Raw genomic sequence first — 15,499 nt, forward strand, 5'->3', positions numbered from 1 at the left:
TGATTGACCAAATCTAACAATACCCTCGCCTTCGCCTACTACAATAGACGAATATATTTCCTTATATGAAATTGTATCAAACACATGACAGACATTGCAAAATAATTGATACAGCACATTGTGTACGGTTAACAATAGGGAGTTTATTTTTTTTTTTTTGAATGAACAGTTTGCATAGTTGCAGGTAGAACGTCATGTAAAAAACGAGTTTTAATAGGCGCGTTGAATCTCGTGTGGACTGTACGACCTTTTAAAGCGACACGATCTCACACTTGTAGCGCAAGATATTCCATTGATGTAATTCTTTTCATAACTAACTCCGACTGTGTCAACTAAATAGCCTGAGCCGTCTGTTTTTCTTTATAATGATAAATTGAATTTTTTTTTGTTTTGAAAATGAGGTCTTCATCCCTGAGAGGCTAATTCCGTAGCTCATTTACATATCATTGACATTCTGGTTAACAATTATACGGGAGCGATCACTCGGACAGACGGGGGGGGGGGTGTTTTATTTGGAATATGTGTGTTCTACAGACAAATTTCAATTGTGTCTTCCAATAATGTATTCCACATCACAGAATAGAGCTTTTATGATTTTTTTAAAAATAAGAACGGCGAAGGAGAATTTTAGAGTTTGTTGACATTTGTAAGTAATTGTATTATATTCTTTTCATATTTTACGCTAAAGCATTCGTATAAATAGTTGCTCAGAGTCCCGCCAATATCGCCTTCATTAATTGATTTTAACAAACACTGTATTTGCGGGACTTGTCTCTTTTTTAAATCTAGTAATTCATCGTAATGATGACAATTTTTCACTCATAGGCACAATTCAACCCACTATTTTACTTTGGTGGGAAATATGAATGTATGAATATATATATTATATGAACACGCTACGCACGGTATGTGTTCGAAAAGGTCTTTACGAGGAGGTGGTCCAGATAGGGCGAGAACAATTGTTGGCACCCAGTGCAACGTCGAGCCCGATAATTCAAAACACGCGTATCAGAATTGAATCAAATATCTATTTAAAAAAATGTAACGGCCTCTTGTCACAAGTTGTTCACATATCACAAGCGTCATGCCACAGCCATGTTTACACATTAAAAAAAACTGTACATCCGATCAAATTTCTGCCCTATTATCTAGACTGATGCATCGTATACTTGGCATGGTAGTACCAAACGTGCCTTTTTTTATATATCACATTCTATCTTCAAGTGCCTTCTATAAAAAATACACAATTATATGCCAAATTGCCGGTGGCTACGTCTTCCATTAACAAACGACTCGCCTTCCAAGGATGTTTTTTAGATGAACGAACATTTATTGTCAAAAATATATCATATCAATATTCGACTTCCATGTTTCCATGTTATCTTTAAAACGTCAATAACTTTGAAATATTAAGCGTTTTTATTCATGATATTGTGACGTGTTAATGCGTACCTGTGCTACATGTTTGTTTGTTTGTTGTAGTTGATATCAGAAGAGAAACATCTGTTTATTTCAAAGCTTTGTATATTTCCCATGAGAGAGAGAGAGAGAGAGTGAGAGAGAGAGTGGGAGGGAGAGAGAGAGAGAGAGAGAGCGCGCGCAAATATTCTTTGGTGTATAGACTTGTAATCAAGCATTATTTTTTTAAAAAGACAATTTTTTTTTGCAAATGATTTATAAATAATTGTGGATAATGTTAATTGTTTTCTGTTGGTAAAATAAAAAATATATATACATCTGAAACTTTGTTCTAGTTCTCGTTATCAGTCAAATCTGTAATCGCAGCCGTTTTTGCAATCTATATAATAATCATACGTTGTCATGGCGACTAGTTCAGTCACGTGGCTACATTCGTTTATTCGGAAGGAGGGGCGTGTCACTAGTAGCATCTTGTTGTCCATAGCTAAATAGACTAATACTATTTCAAATTTCCCCCGTTCACAAGCTTGTTTAATTTGGAAAAAAGTCAATTTGCATGCAGTGATCAGTTTGACAAAATTGAGGCTTAGGAACACACGTGTGTACATTCACATTAATGATGCTAAATCCGATTTGGCACCTGATATGAATCCGATCCGTACGTTGTGATCGATGAGCACGGTCACTGCACATGAGGTGTTGGGTCGCATCTACCCCTTGTTTCGATGTACTGTATAATTGCGTAAATGACCACTCGTTCCGGTTGTAATTAAACCTGGCTGTAATTGACAGTGACATCCGGCACTAATTTTAAAACAACAGAATCAATTGCTTGACAAAATACTTTTGATAAAAAAATATCGTGCATCAAATATACTCACCACCTGACTATAGCCTTGCAACAGCCGAACAAGGCGACGTGACACTAAGACATAAAACAATGAGATTATATCTCCGATCGGAGAACGTTAATCACCGTGACAGCGTGCCATAATTGACAGCCATCGACAAACTTCCGCAACACCGAGTAATGATCTTTGCAGTACCCAATCACTTCGCCTATTACTCGATCTATTTTATTTCTCGTTTAATACTTTCTCGTTTTTTTATCTGCCCTGTTGATCATTTTAGTTCTTGTATCATGAATGGCACAGTCCTTGCCCTATATATATATATAATGATGAAATATTAAATGAATTTGAAATTTGTCTTTTGATGTGATGATTTGTCTCTCCCTTAATTATCTGGTAACGATAGCGGTGCCACAATGGTGACGATGAAAATATTTCGACGGTGATGTCCAGTTACTCTTTTTACACAATAAATTGCAGCTCTTAATTGTCATTAATGAATTTCGAATTTGTGAATTATTTGTTGTTGTTGTTGTTGTTCGAATATTGCTGACCGTGGGCCAACTGCGAGCACATCTGTATTGCTCAAGTTCAATTGCAAAATGTTTTATTAAAAACAGTTCACGAAAACAAAGAGTTATCCGTGCTCGTTGCTATTTTTTGAAATAAATGTTCGTTACTAAAGGTAAATTATTCGCACAGTTTCTGTGCGTTTATGTATTATTTTCGTGCAAAGTCAGAGTGCTGGTACTAAAAATATATATGTCAGGAGTCGTAGTATCATATTATGAGGTAGTTATTAAATTGTTTACAGTCGGTCCATGGGTTTATTGTTCCGTACTGAGATCTGGTACAATGTACATTGTAAATACACTTTATCCAGATTTAAGAACAACACGTGTGTGGGAATCAATGCTCATTTCAAGGGTTTCTAGCAACAATTTTAAATATATATTTCTCCACGAGTAGTTTACGACCAAGTCTGGTGATACAACACCGTTGCCATAGCAACGGATTTCTGTCCTTGCCTTGTACGGAGGAGAGAAATACTCAGTAAGGGCAGGTGGTTTTGAACATTTCAATTATTTTCTCTCCACACGTGACGTGCCTATCTATCATCGCTGTCGTTATACCTCAGTTGGGGGCAAGTCAAATCCGATGACGATTTCAGACTAATATAACACATACACCGCATACTGTGTGAAGTAAAAGTCTATATTCTCCTCGTTTTAGTTGATGTGGGGGGGGGGGTCACTGAACAGGTTGGATAAATGATCTATGGAAGCGAGAAGGCCAAATCATATTCAGATTTCACGCTAGTCATATTTTAGTAACGACCGGGAACACCCTCGCATGCATGGAGTTTGCTTACCAGGTTTATCTCACTTCATCGGCTTCTTATGCAAACAATATCTGATTACGACATCGTGGGGTTCTCGGATTTGAACTCGTATGTCATATTTCTGAAGTTTAAGTATAGTGCATTGTGGGAGTTTCTAGTATCCAATTATGAGTGAGAAAATTAGAAGAAAAAAAATGTATAGGTGAGAATCGTGGAAACAAATCATACTTGAATAAACTGAATCCAAAACAATTCTGTCTTATTGCCAAGACACATACAATCATGGAGAAACACACTCACAAAAACTAAAAATGTGTTCGCACGCTCATGATGTATATTTATGACAAATAAAGTCAGTTGATTATATTGTGAATGTGCTTTGTGTTGACCATAGAGAGTACATATGTTGCCAATATGGACAGCTCTTACAAGGTGGAGATATAATTCAACCACTACAATTGAATTACAAAGAATAAACATGCGGTCCTCCACTTCATCAGCATTTTAAACATGAAACAAAAAAACATGAAGTAGCGAGTATTTTGTTCATAAATAAGTACATGTGTGTTTTAACCCTTCATACTCCTTATCAATTTTATAAAAAAAAAACTACAGTGATGGAAGCCGGCTCTCCCGGGTATATTTTGTTAACTTCTATATTCCATTGTCTTGGCAACATTGGCTTAATTTAAACGCAGTTTGATTGCAGTGAAGTGATTGCTTTATGGTTCGATGGCTGCAGGAATTAGCAGTTTGTACAGAATTAGTAGCGACCATTTCGAGGCAATCAGAACTGATATATAACCTTTAAACTTACCCACCATTTTGATAATTATTTGTTTGTTTGTTTGTTGCGTTAGGTCTCTGCTTCGTGAATGTATTTTTATCGTACGTGATCACGTTCTTCACAGTTGAATGGAGGAAATAATCAATGATATTTATTTAGTTTATTATTCAGTGCTTTCAATTGTGGCAGCCATGAAGATGTACATCTTTTCTGATCGTTACATTATTGTAACGTGACATAATAAATGGTTCATTTGAGGGAAATATTCACAAACTCCGTGTAATGTATATTAATTCAAATATATGTATGTTCTTTTTGAGGCCGTCAGTTAGCACGACGTATTGTATTTTTTAATTGGACGAGGATTGTGTTTCAATCCGTTACACATGGCAATTGTTTACAGAGAAAACTGCCGTTTACATGTAATCAAGGCACGTCCTTGTTGCTTTCTACTCAAATTTCATGGATCGTTTGGTTGTCATACATTGCGGACAAGTTCAAATGCGCATGTGCGTACTGGACCATTTTCAGTGTAGGAGAAACACGATCGATCGCCCACCTGTTGGATACTGACCCAGTTCGACAATGTAGGGTTTTTCCACAGCTATATAATTTTATTATCAATTTTTGTATTAACAATGACGTATTTGTTCAGTGTACGCCGTGTAATCATATTGTAACAAGGTAGACCAGGCTCCGATTGGCAAGGCTGACGGTGGTATTAGCAAAACTCGCTAAATCTACCAGTATTGTAGCCTAAAAAGTATCAGACTTTCCCAAATCTGAGTTTTTAACGCAGTTTATACTTGCTTTGTGACTTTACGTACAAGGTTCACTGACACCCCCCCCCACCTCCTTCAGATAAAATAAAAACTGTGTGATTTTACTTTATTGAGCCGCTGATAGCTACCATGATTGATGCCATTCAGTTACGTGATGATTGGGGGTACTTCCCTTAAAACTTTTACGAACTGCTGCATCTATTTCTAGATTTCTAGTCTGTCGACGTCATGAATCTATGTTTTTATGTTTTCACGTCAACGATTATTACGAGATTCATAGTTTATTTTGGGAAACAGGGGCAAATTTAATGCATTATGCTAATTTTTCCCTGTGAGTGTGTGAAATATATTCAATTCAAAAATAGACTTGTTTTCGCCGCAAGCGCAGACAACGTTATGACGTCAGAGCTAGTCTCAGAGGTTGCCAATGACGCTGTACGCACGAAATTGTATACATATCTCGTGCCCATTGCCGTCACTGTCCTTTCTGTCTATTCCATGATTACAATCAGTGTTTTATATCGCGTTCGCGTGTTTCAAATAACTAAATCATTGTGGCTCCTTGAAAATACTAGAGCGTAGTTTGTGAGAAAGCTTCGCAAATAACATCATCTAGCGTAAATTTCAGGTCGTCTTTGGTCAGATTTCCGGTCGATCGTGGCGTATTCGGGAATGGTGTAATTTTTACCATCGATTTCCAACAAATAAGAGACACATGTAAATTGTACAAGAACCAGCACAGGTTAAAGAGGGGGGGGGGGTAGGTAATTGAGCTTCTCGAAACTCAATATAAACGCATGACCGATGACAGTGCATGAGACGGGCATACCCCGTTCTAGTAAGTGAATATGCTTTTGTGTCTGAAGAGAAACGCATAGCTTTACATGGCGAGTTTAACAATAACACACACACACATATATTTTCAATTTAAAAAAAAAACAGCTGTTCTTCTTTCGCTAGTTATGAATGTGTTTGCCTGATGTCGATCTGAAGGGCAGATATATCAGTCGTCAACATCTCCCTATCACCTCGCCATTTGTTACAACTCCCACGTGAAACAGTATGCAAAATAGGTCGGCTATCAATCAGAGGAAGGGTCGTGAATGGGGCTCTGTACTGATAAAGACGAATAGCCCCGTACTTTCGAATAACGGGGGGGGGGGTACATATACAAATGCATTTGGGTTACATGTAAGACAGTATATAGTGTATCTGTAGTTTAAACGTTCCAATATTATGACGGCCGCATTACGCCCGTCATCTGACGATGTGCGATATACGCAATGCGTGCCGCACGCACAGTGACGATCGGAATTCGGTGCTCATGGAAGTCGAAACGTGTCCACACCTATCAAGCTTCTCGTCTCAATTTATGAAGGAAAACAATTTGTAGAATTCCGTAGTTCTCGGGAAAATTTAAAAAAAATCTCATTTTATTAAAATGTCACCGTGATTAAAATAACGTTGTCCATCGATTTAAATCAGATTGCATATATGCAATACACAGTAACAGTATGTTTAACAATGTACCTTATTGAATACATGGTTAAACAAACCCGTGTATTAGCATACGAGCTCCCTAATTTATCGCGTCTGTGTACATGCATGGTATGGAAGACAGTATCAACCGTTGATGTCACGGTTAGAGGCACACTTGTGACGTTGGTGTCGCTCTGCCACTCCAAGTTAATTTCAAGTCAGTTTTCATCATATGCTGAGATCACCAATTAAAAACAAAAAAACAAACAATTAAAGTACTGGTTTTATTAGAGTAATTGAAATATTATTTATTAAAAATAAATAAAATGATACAACTATTATTATAAATTATAAAATAAATTATAAATGTATTCATTATTGATATAAATTTTGTCAAATGTAGAGAAATTGATGAATGATACAAAATACAAAAATAGATTCATCTTCGATTTAAATTTCGTTATGATGAATTTAGATTCCACCAGATCTATTGTTGTGAAAATGTACTTAAATCGTGCGACAAAATTCAAAGTCTACAATGTACTATGTCAATTATAATAATTTTTGGACAAAAAGTTTTGAATTTACAGTAGGTACAGAATTTTGAAGATTGTGTTAGATAATTATGCCATTCGTGAATTTCAATATCACGACAGCTGGTCAATAAATTATCAATAATGCCTTCTCCTAGAATTAGTCGTAGACCGAAACTATTTTATGTTCCCGGTCCAACCTGCCTTTGTCAGCACTGGTGAGTCAGACTCTGTGAAGGCATGGTGATAAAGTGTGACATTATTTCACATTATTGTCATTTTGTGTATGTCCATCTAGTTCCTCGCGCAAAGCAACTGAATTAGAACAAAACAATAGAATACATTTTGAATTGATTTAGTCGTAACCAAAATGAAATTACCAAATTTCGCTTCTGTGCATCAAATTTGAGAGAATTTTAGAGTCAAAAATTGACCGAATTATGTTTACATCGTTATCATCAAATGATGAAATTGCTTGCGTTATTGGAAACATTGCTTTTAAAACTATTTTGGATATAGTTTTTCTAAGCATAATGCCATTTACTAGAGCTAGCGAAAACGTTTCCATGGTAACTGTAACACATAACAACTTTGAGTTTATTTCCCCTGAAATACCAGTTTTCATATTTGTTTTCAATTCACCACCTTTGCAAAAAAAATATTCCTTTGGTTTTAGAAATGTTAATTTTTAAATTACATTCAATAGTATAAGAAGCAAGCTTGTTTAATAAACGTTGCAGTCCAATTGCTGAACTATTAAATAGGCTTTCGGAAAATAGTTACCAAAATAGTTTTAATAAAGATATATGGAGACCAACCATTACGTGATTCACTGATATACCAAGGTCACGTATTACTAATGAATAACAATGTAATGATAGATATAACACACTTCCCTGTACACTGTAATGAGATAACACACTCCCTTGTACACTTTAATGAGATAACACATTCCCCTGTATACTGTAATGAGATAACACACTCCCCTGTACACTGTATTGAGATAACACACACCCCTGTACACTGTATTGAGATAACACACTCCCCTGTACACTGTAATGAGATAACACACTCCTCTATACACTGTAATGAAATAACACACTCCCGTGTACACTGTATAGAGATAACACTCTCCCCTGTACACTGTAATGAGATAACACACTTCCCTGTGCACTGTAATGAGATAACACACTCCCTGTACACTGTAATGAGATAACACACTCCCTGTACACTGTAATGAGATAACACACTCCCCTGTACACTGTAATGAAATAACACACTCCCGTGTACAATGTATTGAGATAACACTCTCCCCTGTACACTGTAATGAGATAACACACTTCCCTGTGCACTGTAATGAGATAACACACTCCCTGTACACTGTAATGAGATAACACACTCCCTGTACACTGTAATGAGATAACACACCCCCTGTACACTGTAATGAGATAACACATTCCCCTGTACACTGTAATGAGATAACACATTCCCCTGTATACTGTAATGAGATAACACACACCCCTGTACACTGTATTGAGATAACACATTCCCCTGTACACTGTAATGAGATAACACTCTCCTCTATACACTGTAATGAAATAACACACTCCCGTGTACACTGTAATGAGATAACACACCCCATGTACACTGTAATGAGATAACACACTCCCCTGTACACTGTAATGAGATAACACATTCCCCTGTATACTGTAATGAGATAACACACACCCCTGTACAATGTATTGAGATAACACACTCCCCTGTACACTGTAATGAGATAACACACTCCTCTATACACTGTAATGAAATAACACACTCCCGTGTACACTGTATTGAGATAACACACTCCCCTGTACACTGTAATGAGATAACACACCCCCTGTACAATGTAATGAGGTAACACATTCCCCTGTACACTGTAATGAGATAACACACTCCTCTATACACTGTAATGAGATAACACATTCCCCTGTACACTGTAATGAGATAACACACTCCTCTATACACTGTAATGAGATAACACATTCCCCTGTACACTGTAATGAAATAATACACTCCTCTGTACACTTTAATGATATAACACATTCCCCTGTACACTGTATTGAGATAACACACTCCCCTGTACACTGTAATGAGATAACACACTCCTCTAAACACTGTAATGAAATAACACACTCCCGTGTACACTGTATTGAGATAACACACTCCCCTGTACACTGTAATGGAATAACACACTCCCCTGTACACTGTAATGAGATAACACACCCCCTGTACACTGTAATGAGATAACACACTTCCCTGTACACTGTAATGAGATAACACACCCCCTGTACACTGTAATGAGATAACACACTTCCCTGTACACTGTAATGAGATAACACACCCCCTGTACACTGTAATGAGATAACACACTTCCCTGTGCACTGTAATGAGATAACACACTCCCTGTACACTGTAATGAGATAACACATTCCCCTGTACACTGTAATGAGATAACACACTCCCCTGTACACTGTAATGAGATAACACACTCCTCTGTACACTGTAATGAGATAACACATTCCCCTGTACACTGTAATGGAATAACACACTCCCCTGTACACTGTAATGAGATAACACACTCCCCTGTACGCTGTAATGAGATAACACACTCCTCTGTACACTGTAATGAGATAACACATTCCTCTGTACACTGTAATGAGATAACACACTCCCCTGTACACTGTAATGAGATAACACATTCCCCTGTACACTGTATTGAGATAACACACTCCCCTGTACACTGTAATGAGATAACACACTCCTCTATACACTGTAATGAAAAAACACACTCCCGTGTACACTGTATTGAGATAACACACTCCCCTGTACACTGTAATGAGATAACACACCCCCTGTACAATGTAATGAGGTAACACACTCCCCTGTACACTGTAATGAGGTAACACACTCCCCTGTACACTGTAATGAGATAACACACTCCCCTGTACACTGTAATGAGATAACACATTCCCCTGTACACTGTAATGAGATAACACACTCCTCTGTACACTGTAATGAGATAACACATTCCCCTGTACACTGTAATGGAATAACACACTCCCCTGTACACTGTAATGAGATAACACACTCCCCTGTACACTGTAATGAGATAACACACCCCCTGTACACTGTAATGAGATAACACACTTCCCTGTACACTGTAATGAGATAACACACCCCCTGTACACTGTAATGAGATAACACACTTCCCTGTGCACTGTAATGAGATAACACACTCCCTGTACACTGTAATGAGATAACACATTCCCCTGTACACTGTAATGAGATAACACACGCCCCTGTACACTGTAATGAGATAACACACTCCTCTGTACACTGTAATGAGATAACACATTCCCCTGTACACTGTAATGGAATAACACACTCCCCTGTACACTGTAATGAGATAACACACTCCCCTGTACACTGTAATGAGATAACACACTCCTCTGTACACTGTAATGAGATAACACATTCCTCTGTACACTGTAATGAGATAACACACTCCCCTGTACACTGTAATGAGATAACACATTCCCCTGTACACTGTATTGAGATAACACACTCCCCTGTACACTGTAATGAGATAACACACTCCTCTATACACTGTAATGAAATAACACACTCCCGTGTACACTGTATTGAGATAACACACTCCCCTGTACACTGTAATGAGATAACACACCCCCTGTACAATGTAATGAGGTAACACACTCCCCTGTACACTGTAATGAGGTAACACACTCCCCTGTACACTGTAATGAGATAACACACTCCCCTGTACACTGTAATGAGATAACACATTCCCCTGTACACTGTAATGAGATAACACACTCCTCTGTACACTGTAATGAGATAACACATTCCCCTGTACACTGTAATGGAATAACACACTCCCCTGTACACTGTAATGAGATAACACACTCCCCTGTACACTGTAATGAGATAACACACTCCCATGTACACTGTAATGAGATAACACACTCCCCTGTACCCTGTAATGAAATAATACACTCCTCTGTACACTGTAATGAGATAACACATTCCCCTGTACACTGTAATGGAATAACACACTCCCCTGTACACTGTAATGAGATAACACACTCCCCTGTACACTGTAATGAGATAACACACTCCCCTGTACACTGTAATGAGATAACACACTCCTCTGTACACTGTAATGAGATAACACATTCCCCTGTACACTGTAATGGAATAACACACTCCCCTGTACACTGTAATGAGATAACACACTCCCCTGTACACTGTAATGAGATAACACACTCCCATGTACACTGTAATGAGATAACACATTCCCCTGTACACTGTAATGAGATAACACACTCCCCTGTACACTGTAATGAGATAACACACTCCCCTGTACACTGTAATGAGATAACACACTCCCCTGTACACTGTAATGAGATAACACACTCCCCTGTACACTGTAATGAGATAACACACTCCCCTGTACACTGTAATGAGATAACACATTCCCCTGTACACTGTAATGAGATAACACATTCCCCTGTACACTGTAATGGAATAACACACTCCCCTGTACACTGTAATGAGATAATACACTCCCCTGTGCACTGTAATGAGATAACACACCCCATGTACACTGTAATGAGATAACACACTCCTCTGTACACTGTAATGAGATAATACACTCCCATGTACACTGTAGTGAGATAATACACTCCCATGTACACTGTAATGTGATAACACACTCCTCTGTACACTGTAATGAGATAACACATTCCCCTGTACACTGTAGTGAGATAACACACTCCCATGTACACTGTAATGAGATAATACACTCCCATGTACACTGTAATGAGATAATCCCCTGTTACCCATTAAGCTCACTGTTAAACCAGTCAGTAACATCAGCTAGTGAACACATTCTTTGACATTAAAATACAAAAAATTTGCCCTGAATAAATTAGATACCTCGTTATACCAATTGTAGCCAACTTGAAAAACAATACTGGTTAATCCCATCGAAGGCCTTTTGAAAATAAACAATAACACAGTATATTTTACTATTAAGCCCAACCGTACTCTCGTATAGGTGGATCTAGTCATATTCCACCCGGATTTTGTCCTATGGAATATCAGTGTGACATATGTATAAGGGGGCAAGGAAATAAAAAAAAAAAAAACATTTTACGTTTTTACAGAAAATAAAATGGAAAGTTCCATTTATAGTAAAAAGTTTCTAATTACATTTTACATTTTTATAATATACTTAATAATTTGTGTTTAAGAGTCAAAATTGGAAATTGTGTAAGAATTACGACATTTAATGTGGGAAATGCTTTATACGCTTACACAAATTAAGATCTTTGTACAAATTACGGACGAATAAAATAGCTGATTACATTTTACATCTTGCCCATGTCTACGAATTCACGTTTTATTTATTTAAAATACATTATTACGAAAATAAAAACAATTGATTACAGCTTACGAAAATACCCCTTGCTAACCCTCTATGTATATGAGGCAGTTTTTAAAAAAACAAAAACATAAAAAACGTGCTACTCAAGAAGAATAGCGTGTATCTCATTCATTGGCCGGTGCAACAACTACAAACATTTACACTGAATGCTATGTTACACCCCCCCCCCCTGTCATTGTATATCATGCAGCATGGTAGTTTATTTCTATGATTCTTTAATCACGACGTGATATTTACTTCTATCATCGGTACACGCGGCATTGTTATGGAAGAGCTGTAAATTCATACTGTGGAACAGCAGTGTTACTCTCTTTTATGTTCGTTCAACAACATTATGCGTAGGCTTCCTTTCTATATAGTCATGTAACAATCTGTTAAATTTGTTTTTTCACTGGCCTTTAGTGTGCCTCGTGTTCAAAAAAAACAATGTCAGCTAAAAAATCACTCAAAAATTGTATACAGACAGAGCATGGCGTGAATATAATATACATTTGCATGTAATATGTAGTATTTAAGTAAGTATTGTAGTATTGGATTTTTATCCAAATGATGTGGTGCTGTGGCGGCGGCACAGGGGGGGGGGGGTAGAAGGAACGATCGCCCCCTCGAAAAAATGTCACTCAGGTTACAGTCCCTTTATCTGTAAATAGAAGGAATGTGCTCTGGTGAACACCCCAGTAAAATGTTGCGTCCTTTTTAAAAAAAAAATAAAGCAACGTATTTTGTTTTCTAAATGTTGACCAAAACATGTCGGAAATGAAAAGTAATGTCCATTGGGTCAAAATACGATTGTGGTGTTTACAGGGTGAACATACACGTGAAACACAAACTACTAATTCAGACATTGTATATATATTGTACTTGGCCCAGAATTATTTTATATAATATATCAGAATAGGATAAGTTAGTGTTCATTTTTATGGTATTAAAAAAAATGCATAATTTTGCGGTCGATCAGAGCCCTGTTGTTTCATTATATTTTATATTTCTGATCGTAAAAATCTTTACAAAATTGTAGCCAGCAGGACACAGACACAAATGTCTTTATTTAGTACTTGCGTGGTAGCGATAAAATGTGTTTCAATTTACCCCCCTCGACGATTCAAATAATGCTGCATAGAAAGAGACAAGTACGTAAAAGTATGCCCTTATTAATTCTACCCACACCTTTCAATCACTGAAATAAGCGTTTTATATATAGCTACCATATTTTAATTGCGATCACGCACAATCCTATTTAGCACATACTAACGAACTTGAATTGGCACCATGCGTTAGACCGTGTGCGTGGACACTGGTGCATGATGTGCAACATAACACCACAGTTCACACTTGAGAACAAACAACTGAAAATACAACTTTCAATTAAGTCACGCCCTCTAACGACGAATCTCGTCTCTGATGTCCAAATGACGTACTTGTAGATGGGTCGGTGCAAGCACCAAAACTGTTGCCCTGTTTGGCAATGTAGTAAAAAATCGTTATATGAATGATGTATTATGAGGTATTTTCTAATATTTATATTTGATGTATGGCTAAATAATGAACTTCACAAATGCACTTTGAATTTCTCATACATATCTGTTTAACAAGGGCCATTGGTTCAAAATTATTTGACAGCTGTCTGTTGGTCAATATATCAATAGGACCGCACGTAGTATTTCTGAAGATGATTTATATTGATAAATCCGGCATGAATTAATACAAATATACACCAAATAGGCGTCACATGTAATTTCCATTCTTGTTGAATGATTTGTTTTGCTCTGAAACTCAAAAAAGCAATATTGTAATGTTCTTTTTTTCTTTTTTTCTTCGTTATTTAATTGGTTACATCTTTGACAAAACATTTATTTGTATAATATCAGTGACGCGTGGGATCGATAAATAAATAAATAAATATTAATTTCCGAGAATTTAATTTTCCACTGTTGATAACTCTCATGGGATCTCGCGAGACTATGTTACAGGTTCTGGTGTATTCCCCAGTTATTTGGAATACTATAGTTATTTATAATATTGTTATATTTTTTTCGAAATTGGTCAAGTTATTACAAAATAGATGAGCTAAGCCCGCTTCTTTGCTACCCAGCTTCGCAACAAAAGTGGTACTTTCGATGCAGCATATTATTGCCATACACGCATTTTAAGCTAAACCTATTTTACACGTAAATGTTGAACTTTAAACGATAAGTACACCAAGTAATCAATAGGTTAACAGCAATTCATATTACATGAGGTACATGTTCAAACTTGTCAGTAGGTTAACCTCAAAATAAATCATATCAAATATAAAATGAGATAAACAACACCTGTCATGGTATTAGTTTACTGATAGCGTTCAAAATACAGTTTTCATTGAAAAAGATGTTACTCTATAGACAGACAGAAGTTGGCGATGTAATTGTTCGTATAGTAACGCCCGTGAAGCGACCACCATCGGGACTTATAGATGGGTAGCACAATTATATTCGTAATAGATTTTTTACCACCTTTTATCTATATGGCATAGGAACGTGACAATTCTGGTATGACTGTGAGGGATATGTAGTCAGTATATTTACACATTGACAATAAAGAATATTTTTGTATACTTATATATTAATTTGACAATATAGTTGTACGATGCTCTACCAAAAATAAAATAAACACACTAATAATTAAATTGTCAGGTTAAGATCATTTTATTAACGACACTAGAAATAAATATGCTTAGATAATTTTCTTTTTAGACGTCGACGGACGAGTATGTTGATTTTTAAAAAAAATTAAATGCATCGGTGTCGATCTTATTTAT

Source organism: Saccoglossus kowalevskii, chromosome 8 (assembly GCF_978046115.1).
Source record: "Saccoglossus kowalevskii chromosome 8, keSacKowa6.1, whole genome shotgun sequence".
Taxonomy (NCBI): Eukaryota; Metazoa; Hemichordata; class Enteropneusta; family Harrimaniidae; genus Saccoglossus; species Saccoglossus kowalevskii.